The 10,913-nt window shown below is 41.0% G+C and overlaps 1 protein-coding gene across 5 annotated transcripts in view; it reads left to right on the top strand.

Moving 5' to 3' along the window:
• ASH1L (ASH1 like histone lysine methyltransferase) overlaps positions 1-10,913 on the top strand; it is a 115,562-nt gene that overhangs the window by 50,921 nt on the left and 53,728 nt on the right. The window lies entirely within an intron of this gene.

Here is a 10,913-nt window from a genome sequence, read left to right as displayed (position 1 = left end):
TTGGTATTGTTACTCACCCGAAAGATTAAAAAGCTGAATAGTAGAGGAAATGATGAGCTCCCTCAAAGACAAGAATCTTTGTTCCTAGTTTTCATTATTCATAAACTTGAAAAATAAAAGATACCTTGATGGAGAAGCTGAGCATTGTTTAATTGTTAACAATGTAGTATAATAAAAAGGAAAAATAATCCTAAACTTTAATTAGGTTCACTCAACAACAAAAATTTTTTTTCACATCTTTAAAATTTGTTTAATAATAGATAGGTAATCTAGGACTTTTTAATAAGGTATTTAATTATAATCATTCACTCACTACTGTTTTTTAGATTTTATTTTTCTAATTTTTAATCATAGTTGACATTCAGCATACAATGTTATATTAGTGTCAGGTGCACGACAGTGATTCAACATTTATATACCTTACAAAGCAATCACCACAATAAGTCTAGTAACCATCTCAACAAATTTATGACAAATATATATTTAATCAACAAGAGTTGTGGATTATGTCCTGTCTGCCAGGCATTCTGCTTTGTGGGTCTCGTGATGGCAGGGGGAACAGGGCAGTGGGCTCACTATTCTCAGGGAACTTCAGAGTGGAGCAGACAGTCCTTAGTGCACGTTAATGTCATTCAAATCGCCATGAGGGCTGTGGAAGCGAAGGAGAAAGTACAGGGTTCTGGGGCCTCACTCAGCCAGATCCCGAGAGAGGGACCCTAACCTGTTAGCTGAAGGCGGAGCCGCAGTTAGCCAGGTAAACAGAATTCCACTCATTTATTGACTCCTCATTCGCTCATTCACGTACTTCCTGAATTCCAGCGCGCCTCGCACAGCTCCAGTCCCTGGCACATACTAGCGGCGAGTAAAGGCCTGAGGTCTCGCTCATTCGCTGGCAACGTAGTGAACGTGAACCATAGCGAGGAGAGCACGTAAACAGTCGGACCTGAGCAGACTCCTGCCAAGTTGGTGTACAGTGTTAGGGGGAACAATGAAGGGGGGCGCTGACCTGCGCGGATGAGAGTTTTTAGTTACGGCTTAAAACTTGGAAGATGAGGAGCCACTAGTTTCTCGAGCTGAGGCGTGAACGGAGGACACTTTGAAGATCCGGAGCTGGCAAGGAGCTTCTGTATTTAAAAGCCTTGGGGTGGGGGTGTCATCGTGGGAGAAGAGGGGCTACAAAAGGGAATGGTGAGAGTTGTGGCGAAAGAAAGGGGCCAGACCGTATGACAAGATTTGGGGTTTTATACTAAGAGCACAGGACGCGGGAGTATTGGTTTTAGATTTGCATTTTCAAAAGTTCATCCTGGCTCTGGTGTGAGCACTGAATTGTAGAGGACAAAAGTGGTTGTAGGGAAGGCAGCTGCAGGCGGTTGCGGTCGTCTGGGTGAGGTGGGTGGTGTTCCCTACACAAAGGTGGGCGCGGACCGCGTGTGAACATGTGGGTGTGTGCTGTGCCCTCATCCACAGGCTGAGGCAGAGCACACGCTACACACCTGAGCCGGGGGAACATTCGGGCGGCTGTGGAGCAGGCAGTTGGACGTCCAGTTGCGGAGCTCAATAGAGATGCTTGAGCTGGACATACGGGCATTTCACTCTGAGTTCTGAAAAATTTGTTTGGCGGGATCATTCACTAAAAATCAAAGGCCTTCTGGGAAAGATTCCTAAAACCTATGAGCACCAAGAAAAATAATAATTCTAGAAAATACCAGCAACCATTAAAAGGACTTTAAATTGTTTAATAAATAAAAAAAGTACTACAGTAAACATAGGGACATTTTAGGAAAATTATGAAGGTAGCCTGATAGGTGAAAAGAAGGGATGCATCTGCTGAGTTGTAGACACAAAAGCGTTTCGTTGGCAGCGAAATGAAGAGATGCCAGGTAGAGCTCATTCTGGTGCGTTGCCCTTGTTTGTTTCTTCTGTGAAGATTGGGGAAACCACACAGTATAAGGCCTTGTAGAAAAGTCTGGCCAGCGGGAGCCGAGAGGAAGAATGGAGGATGAACGTGCATTGGGGACGGACTGCCTCGGCGTTTCGTTTTTGTTAGTGTTCTCTTTGTTCCGCTGCTTCTAAACATGAATGTGTTTGGAAAATCGTGTGAATTCCTACAGCTGCCATGTCATCCTGGTATTCTGCTGTTTATCCGTTGTATATGAGCAAGTTTCCTTTGCAGAAACACGATAAAAAATAGACTGTGCACTTACGAATCATCTATCGACCATCACACGAGTGGTATTTCCCTAAGAGAGAATGGCGAACACGAAAAGGAGAGCCTGGGACAGCTCTGAGGAGCTGCAGTATTTCAGATCGTGGATAAAAACTGTTAGCCTTTGGTTTGTGTGATGATCTGTACAGTTTTTAAAAAATTGATTGCTAAAATTTAAAAATACGGAGGTTTCATGTAAAACTTCAGAATTCTTCTTTTTTTAAAAGAAATGAGAACATCTGCCAATCCACATTTGCTGGATGTCATCGATGGCTAGGTCTCCGCCTTGGCAGCCCCCCGCATTCTGCAGTTTGCCTCAGTCCTGTTCCCTGTGTGTTACATGGCCCCGTTCAGCAATTGAAATAGTGTATCGGCTTCCAAGGAACCTTTTTAGTTAGAGGCCCCTGATTTAAGAGTTGTGAGAAGGAGCTTGTAACAGGTGGGGAATTGAGATGAAGGTGAGGTGAGATGACAGGTTAGGTTGTTGAATGTGTCATCTACGTGGGCATTAAAGTTACCCAGGGGGCCGGTCAAAGGAGTTGGGGTGAGGAGGAATGTGAGCCTGATTTCAGGGTCTTCAGGGAGTGGGACAGCAGGGAAGTCTAACCAATGCAAAGATACGTACTTTAGGAACAAGAACTTGCCATGTTTGCTCTCTCCTTTTAAAAAATAACACACAAAAACATTGAGACCGCTGTGATGTCACTGCTCTGACCCCAATTCTCTGTCACCGACTGGCTGTCCTACAATTCATTCCAGTTCTGATACTCCCACCTGGAGTCAGGGAAGACCCCAAAGGTCAGGAGCAAAGTTGTTGGACGACAGCCTCCACTTAAGATGCCAGCTGCAAGTTTCATCGTCTGCAATTCACCCACACTTCTGCCAGCCTGCTACCAATTTGGGATTTCCCACAATCCTTTGGGTTTGATAATCTGGTAGAATTTACTAATACCACGTATTTATGAATAAGTACAGTTTTCTTATAAAGGATACAGATCAGAAATTGAAGAGATGCAGAGGGCATTGTCTGGGCAAGAAGGGGACACAGAGCTCCCATGCCCTCTCTCAGTGGAATCTGGGGGGTGGCCCTCCCACCCAGCTCACCACCGTGTTCACCAGCCAAGAAGCTCCCCAGCCCTGTATGTCCAGGGTTTTGGTTAGGGCTTCATTCCATAGGTGTGGTGGAGTTAAACCAGTGGCCCTGTACTGGAACGCAATCTCTAGCTCCCCTCCATCCACTGTACCTGATGCTGGCCCAGAATTTCTTCCCTCTGATCATGTGATTGGTCTTTGTAGTAATCAACCCCTGTCCTGAAGCTATCTCGGGGTCCACCTAAAGTCACCTCTTTGACATAACAAAGAAAGACACTTCTATCCCTCAGGAAATTCCAAAGATTTTTGAAGCTCTGTGCCAGGACTCAGAGACAAAGAACAGATATATTCTTAAAAATTTTTCTTTGAAAAAACAAGAACAAATGTATTCGTTATTATATCACACGTCTAAATTCTTGTGTGTTAACTGGTCTATATCTTGGAATCTCTCCATCTTCTTCACAATTACTCTTTTGATAAGTGGATAGGAATGACTTTATTTTCCAATAGGAACTTTTTTTCAGGTACACATGAAAACTGATTTACCTGTCCTCTTAAAACCAGTTGAGGAAAAGATTTTTAGTTAAGGAAAATAAGTAAAAAGTACTAAATAAGGCATGTGGTGTTTTCTAATTGGATCACTTTGAAAGTCAGAACTTGTTTGGTTCAGACAAAACTTTATATACTTGATTTTTCATCTGACCAGTATGATGGTAGCTGTCCCTTCAGCACTTACTGTGTGTCTCTTGTTGCCAGATGCAAGGAGTACAAGCAGGAGTAAGGTACTATTTCTGCCCTCACGTTTACAGTTCAGCAGAGAACACAGACATGTATGTAATTATCAATAGCTGCTAAAATTGAAATATTCACAGTGTTTTGGGGAGCACAGGAAAGAGGGATTCACTTAAAAGGAGCTAGGAAGAGGTTTTGAGTTGGGTGTGCGAAGAATAGAGGGTGAAGATTGTTTCTTACAGAGAAATAGCTTCTCTGGGTCAGGTACTGTGCTTGGGTACCTGTGAGTAGTCAGGTACGGGGCCCCAAGATGAGGCTGGAAAGATAGGCGGGGGCTGATCATAAAGCCCCTGGTTTATATACAAGTACCAAAGAGTCTGGAGTTTACCCTGTAGGCAAAGGGCGGTTTTAGAGCAGCAGAATGACAGCTGTATGGTGGACGGATTAGAGAAACGTCAGGTGGACGAGTTTGGAAATTGTCCCAGCGAAATATTACGGGGTTTTAATAAGGCCGTGATAGAGATTTTTTCAGAAGTACCGTGTTTCCCCGAAATAAGACCGAGCCGGACCATCAGCTCTAATGCGTCTTTTGGAGCAAAAATTAATATAAGACCCAGTATTATATTATACCCGGTATGGTATTATATTGTACTATACTGTACTATATTACATTACATTACATTACATTACATTACATTACATTATATTATATATTATATAAGACCTGGTCTTATAGTAAAATAAGAGCGGGTCTTATATTAATTTTTGCTCCAAAAGACGCATTAGAGCTGATGGTCTGGTTGGATCTCATTTTCGGGGAAACAACGAAAATAAGTAGATTTCATAGTAGATTTTTAAAAGCGGTAAGGAAAGGGGCAGCGATTTTAGAGTGTCTTCAGACAGCTTTCTTGGGCAGTTGGTTGAATGGTGATGTGACAAAGGAGGCACGCAAAAGGAAAAGGCTGGAGACAAAATGGATTGAGTTTATGCTGTTGAGCGAGATAAGTGGGTCTGTAGCTCAAAAGAGAAATCAAACCTGAAGATAAAAGGTGTAGACGTGATCGTTGAAGCCGTGAGAAGGAAGGATAGATAATATTTAGGGGGGACACACTCTGGGTTTCCTAAGGGAGCTTGTAGTCAGGCGTTGTCAGTGCTACAGAGACCAGTTAGATAAGGATTGAAAGTAGATGGTTTGCTTTGCTTTGGCAGATTATCTTAATCTAACAGCCGTGATCTAAGAGCCGTTTCCATAGTATCAAATGTTAGATTTCTGGGGGTTAAGGAATGAAAGGGAAATGAGGAAATGCAGACAATTAAAATTCTTACAGCTTAAAATTTTACAGCAGTTTTGACTGGTTTATTATTTACTCTTTCTTATAATGTCTTCTCAATCTGTGATTATTTTACAGTTTTTCTTCAAGTATAAAAAGAACATAACTAAACTTCGTGTTATTTTAATTTGACCTTCTCAGTCTTCAGTGGATATTTTCTCCATAAATAACGTGAAGAGATAGATTCATTACACATGAATTGGTATCCTGTTAAAAGATCAAAAAAAGTACTTATTGTACCATGTATTACAAAATCGTCACTTGTGACGTTGTTATCCTAAAACAGCTCTGAATGGCCAAAGCTGGGCAGTTTAAGCAACAAAATAAATAATAACAGTATTGGATTATAACTTAAAGAATAAGGGAAATATCCATGAGCCCATGGCAATATAAATGAATGACTGATTAAATAAATAAATGGAGGAAAGGGACACCTCTTCCTTACAATACATGTAGACTGTCCCTTTCAAGGAGCTGGAGCTTAAGCCCCTCTTGCTGGTTCTGGGCTGGATCTCGTGACCTAACTCCTGAGAACAGAGTATGAAAAAGGAGCAGTAGTAACTGCACAGGAAGGAGGCCTAGCAGGCAGCACCTTAACCAAGTGCAAGGTTAACTTCCCTCGTGATCAGTCACGATGGGAACAGGTACCCTCTGGTGTAGTATGATTAGAAGGGAGCTTCAGTCCTGTGATACTCTTTCCAGAAACTCATAACCCCCGTCTTATCATAAGAAAAAACAAAAAAAGGAACAAAATACCTGACCAGTATGCCTTGAAAGGAACAAAGACCTGAAAAAACAGGAAAGGTTGAGAACCTTTCACAGATCAAAGGAAATGGGTAAGGAGACATGACAACTAAATACAATGTGACGTCCTAAATTGGGCCCTGAAATAGGAAAAGGAGGTAAATGAAAAAGTTACACCAATGTCAATGTCATAGTTTTGACCATAGTTACGTAAGATGTTAACATGAGGGGAAGTTGGATAAAGGATGAGAATTCTTGCACTGTACTGTCTTTGCAACTTTTCTGTAAATTTAAAATTATTCCAAAACCAGTTCAGTTTTTTAAAAAAGCGGACTACCAGTTGTGAAGTGAAACCTATCTCAAACTGGTAACTGGTTAAGGAAAAAATAGATTCTTTACTATTGATATTGAGTTGCCTTATTGTAAGTGTTCGTTGGAATAAAATAGATGTAATTGATAAGTTATGTTGGTTTAAATTTGAGGGAAAATAAGTGAAATCAGCTCGGGGCGCAGGCAGGAGTGATGGTCCTCCGTATGTAGCCTGCGGCCCGGCATCTCACCTTTCTCTCCTGCTTTCCCGGATGAGGACTCGGCCAGACTTAATCGTGGAGCGGTTTGGGATGAAACAAATTGAAGCTTGTAAACTTTTAGCAAGAAGAACAGGTGTGATCGTGTGAGAAATGATGTTCGTGCTGTGATTAGTGAACTCCTTTTTACTTACACACTATGTAAGTACTGTTCTGTACCAGCGGTGTGAGATCAGCTTGATGCGAATGAAATTGTAGTGAATTTAGACACTTTCAGAGAGGCCAGGTTTTCTGGTTTCACCCAATCTTACTAACTAATTCTGTTTAATTAAGTATCTCCCTTAGGTAGACGTGAAATAGGCCTCATCTGAGATGTCATGTCACGAGATTCTGTTGCTGTTTGCCATGCATTTCAACTCATGGCTGGCTCCATGTGCCAGAATCTGCAATCTGATTTCAAAAATGGGGAGAGCAGAAACATAGAGCATTTTACACTTACAGATTCCAAATTACACAATCAGCAGGCAGCGGGACGTTATTGTAGGTGTTGATAACTATTTTGCCTCCCAGGAATAAATTAGAGGTAAATCTTTTTGTTTGGAAAAAGTATATTCACTGTAAAAGTATAATGGTCGAGGCAAAGCATCCCGAGTTTTATTTTGGTTTTTAACTGAAGAATTTTTTGATTTCTGACATTTCTCTACATGGTATATAGATAAACCCATAAGTGAAGTGTGAACATATAGAGATGAAATCAGAAAATTGATTGTGGTGATTAGTGCGGTTTGGGGAATTTCTAGAGGAATTCCATTTCAGTGAATGATCTGATTTGGGCGTTATGAGAAATAGCCCAATTAGAAAGAGAAAAACACAGACTTCTAGCTTAAAAACCACCAGCACAGGCTCTGAATCATAGTGCATTTAATTGGTGAGTCAGATGAAATGTACTGCTTTCAGTAAATGTATTTCCCACAATTGGAAACAGCTGTTTTCATTGTGGAGCCAGCTCTTATCTCAGCATTCGCCTCATTCAGAGAAGCTTCCAGCGTTCCTGTGAACTGTGAACCAGAGCAAAGGATTCAGAACTTGAAACAAAAAATTTTGATCAGAGGTTTTCAAATAGTTTGGTTTTAAATTTTGCAACTTGCTTTAGTTTCGATGGGAAAGAGTGATTTAAATGTTAGAAATTAAGTTTTAAATATATTATTTTAAAAGTAATTTATATAATCTTTGAACTGACTATTTCATAGTATCCGTCCAAATCTAGCAGACTTACTCTGTTTTTCCATCGTTTACCCAAAGATATTTCTAGTATTAGAAACATCAAACAACCCACTCGTTCAAACCATTCCCTAGTTACTTGGGTCTGTAATGTTGAACTCCCAACTGGGTGTGACCAAAACTCATGCTATATTAAGTTATAAAAGTTTTAATAGTGGATCTAGTCTAAGGAAATGCACGTTTAATCCAACAGCTGCTCATTCACTGTGTTCTTTGCTAATTTACGTTTGGAAATTCCTCGTCTTTTAGTCTAGGATACTCAGGGCTTTAGTGAAATAGGTTGAGTTTTTATTCCAGTGTTTTCTTTGTGATGGCTCCCCCCACACACACAGACACTATTATCTGTGGGAATTTTCTCTATTTATGCTCATATCTTTGCCCATTTGACTCTGTCCTCACACCCAGGCATCTATCTGTAAATGTATTCCTTTTTTATCTTCGTTTCAGTTCCACATGTGTAGACATCCATCAAGATCTCTTGTGACGAATCAATTTCAGAACCTCTTCTTGGTTTCCACCCATTTTTGTGTATAATGTAAAGATTTCCACATTCTTATCCCTTTAAAATCCAGTTATATTCTTTGTTTTCTCCACTTTCTGGCATTCTTATTCATGAATTCATCTTACGCTTTTGCCATAAAACTACCATCTTTCCCCTTTTTTGTCTAATTTGATACAGATGTTTCCCCAAAACCTGTCTTTTTTTAAAAGCTCATCGAATAATGGCCAAAAAAATCCAGAGATCCTACAATCAAAACAGCTGCCAGGCTCCTTCACATCTCTAAGTTTGGTTTTAATTGTTAATTCCCTCTTTATTGTCCCAGTTTATGATACTCTGTTTGTTTTTCGGTTTCCCTCCTTACTAGTAGACTGCCTTCTTTTTCACATGGAGGCCTCTATTCTAACTGAAGAAAAAATTTTCTTGTAGTAATCAACTTACATTTGTGTTGAAGTCCAGTTTGATTTAGGTACTTTTGCGATTAATCTGTAATTTCTGCTTCCTTCGTGTGTCTACAACTTCTAAACATATTTCTGAAGCTGTCATCTGAGTGATGAGAACTCGGTAGTGTTTCTACCCAGTAGTTTTGTGAATTGAGGAATTCCCACTTATGTTCCTTGTCGACTTCCAAAGTACTTTTTATTCAGTTTTACTCTATACCGAAATGAGAAGTGATGGGAACTCTGATATCTAAAGCTATACGTGTTCTCCGTGTGTGTTCTTTGAGGAAGGTTCTGATTTTCTTACACTGGAGTCCATACAAACTGCTTGTCCTGTGAGGAGTGGACAGTCTTCACAGATCCCTCCAGGCAGATCTGAAATGACCTCTGATGAGACAGGAACAAACATTCGTCACATGATGGAGATGGCAACAAAGCAGTAACTCCCTTTAGGCTCAGCCATGACTTAGAGGCACCAGAGGAAGCAGAGGAAACAGAAAACTGCTTTCTCTCCAGGTCCAGGGCTGAATAGAAAGCCAGAAACCTCCTGGTTCTGACTCATCATTTGGGCACGTCCGGTTCTGTTGATGTAATCTAGAACATAATCCCAGCCCTGGAGAAGAATCGGTGAATTAGAAGCTTCGCTTCAGAGGAGCTTTTTCCAACTTGACAGTTACCTACCAGCCGTGGAGGTACCTATCTTACTAGTACTTCTTAATTGGAGGTACTTAACTTTATTAGTGTTTCTTTATGTTTAAGATAAATGCTTGATATCTTAGATCAGTTCCAGTTCCTAAGGGGGCATAAGTCCCTGCCCTTCTTTAATTTTTTTTCTAATATCGAATGGTTGCCTGTGAGTGTCAATGACATTGATAAACCCAAAGAGTCAGATTATGTATAATAGTATAGCATTTATAAAAACCTTTTGCATTTTTTTACGTTAATCTCATTTTGGATCTCACAACAACCATGTGAGTTAGAGTGCTTTATTAAACCAACATTGAAGTACGTTTCCTTGCGTAGATCTTACAGTTTAATTATGGCAGAGCCAGGAAGCAGTCTCACCAGGCATGATTCCATACTCATGTACTTATCTCTCTACCCCACTCACTCTGCCTGGCCTTCCGTTGTAGGTTTTGAGATATTAACTACGTTGGTCTCTTTTGAAATGGACATGCTAGTTCTTTGGGGACATTATCTTGCTCTTCTCCAGCCCCCCAGCTGCGTAATGGCACTTAGGAAGCAGTGTATTTCTGGCAGTACTGGAGATGACGTTTGCAGATTTCACGTGCTCAGGCCAGTTTTAACAGCTTTCGAACATCTTTAGCATGTACCTCTTGCACATGAGTTTATATCGTCTTTTTCTAGTCTTGAGCTTGGTTGCTTTACATCATTAGGTAATAGTTTTTTCCAATATCCTCATCCTCTTATTGCTTAAGCAGTGTTTTTAAATGAAATAAGAGTCAAGATCTGATGATTCCCGAGCCCTAGAGACCGTGTCTCAGGGCTACAGCCTGATTCCCTCAAATACAGAATGTTGTCAAGAACAGCTTCGCCCTGTATGAACAGGGGATTCAAACAGACTTTTGAAAATGAAAGATGAGAACCTTCCTGAATGAAGTTTTTTTCCAGTCTCCTAATAAATCCTAAGAGTAGGCTGCTGGCCTCCATTACTTTCAGGAAATGACAAATGGCTCAGAAGCTGAGCAAGCTAAGCCATCTCTCTCTCAATTGTTTCAGTTTCTCAGGAATTGCTGTACAAGGCTGCCAATAACAGTCTCCGGGGATCTGCCCCGATTCCACCTCCCACTGCCTCCTCTGCAGCTCCAGATGCCACCAAAAGAAGGAGCTTTGAAGAAAGTGCCTGTACCCTCCTTTACCCTGAGGTGGGTGAGGCCAGGCAGGGTGGTTCTCAGGATAGCCTGATGCTCAAAGGTGTAGTTGAAGCCTTCATCAAGATTTTCTTGAAGATGACCAAGAAATTTGGGAAACGTTACCAAGTAGCCTAGAAACTGAAGACGGAGCTCAAGAGTGGGTGGCACAGATGCCGCCTGAAATGTA

The sequence above is a fragment of the Rhinolophus ferrumequinum genome, chromosome 22 (assembly GCF_004115265.2).
Source record: "Rhinolophus ferrumequinum isolate MPI-CBG mRhiFer1 chromosome 22, mRhiFer1_v1.p, whole genome shotgun sequence".
In the NCBI taxonomy this organism is placed as follows: domain Eukaryota; kingdom Metazoa; phylum Chordata; class Mammalia; order Chiroptera; family Rhinolophidae; genus Rhinolophus; species Rhinolophus ferrumequinum.
This window is presented reverse-complemented; position numbering and strand designations above follow the sequence as displayed.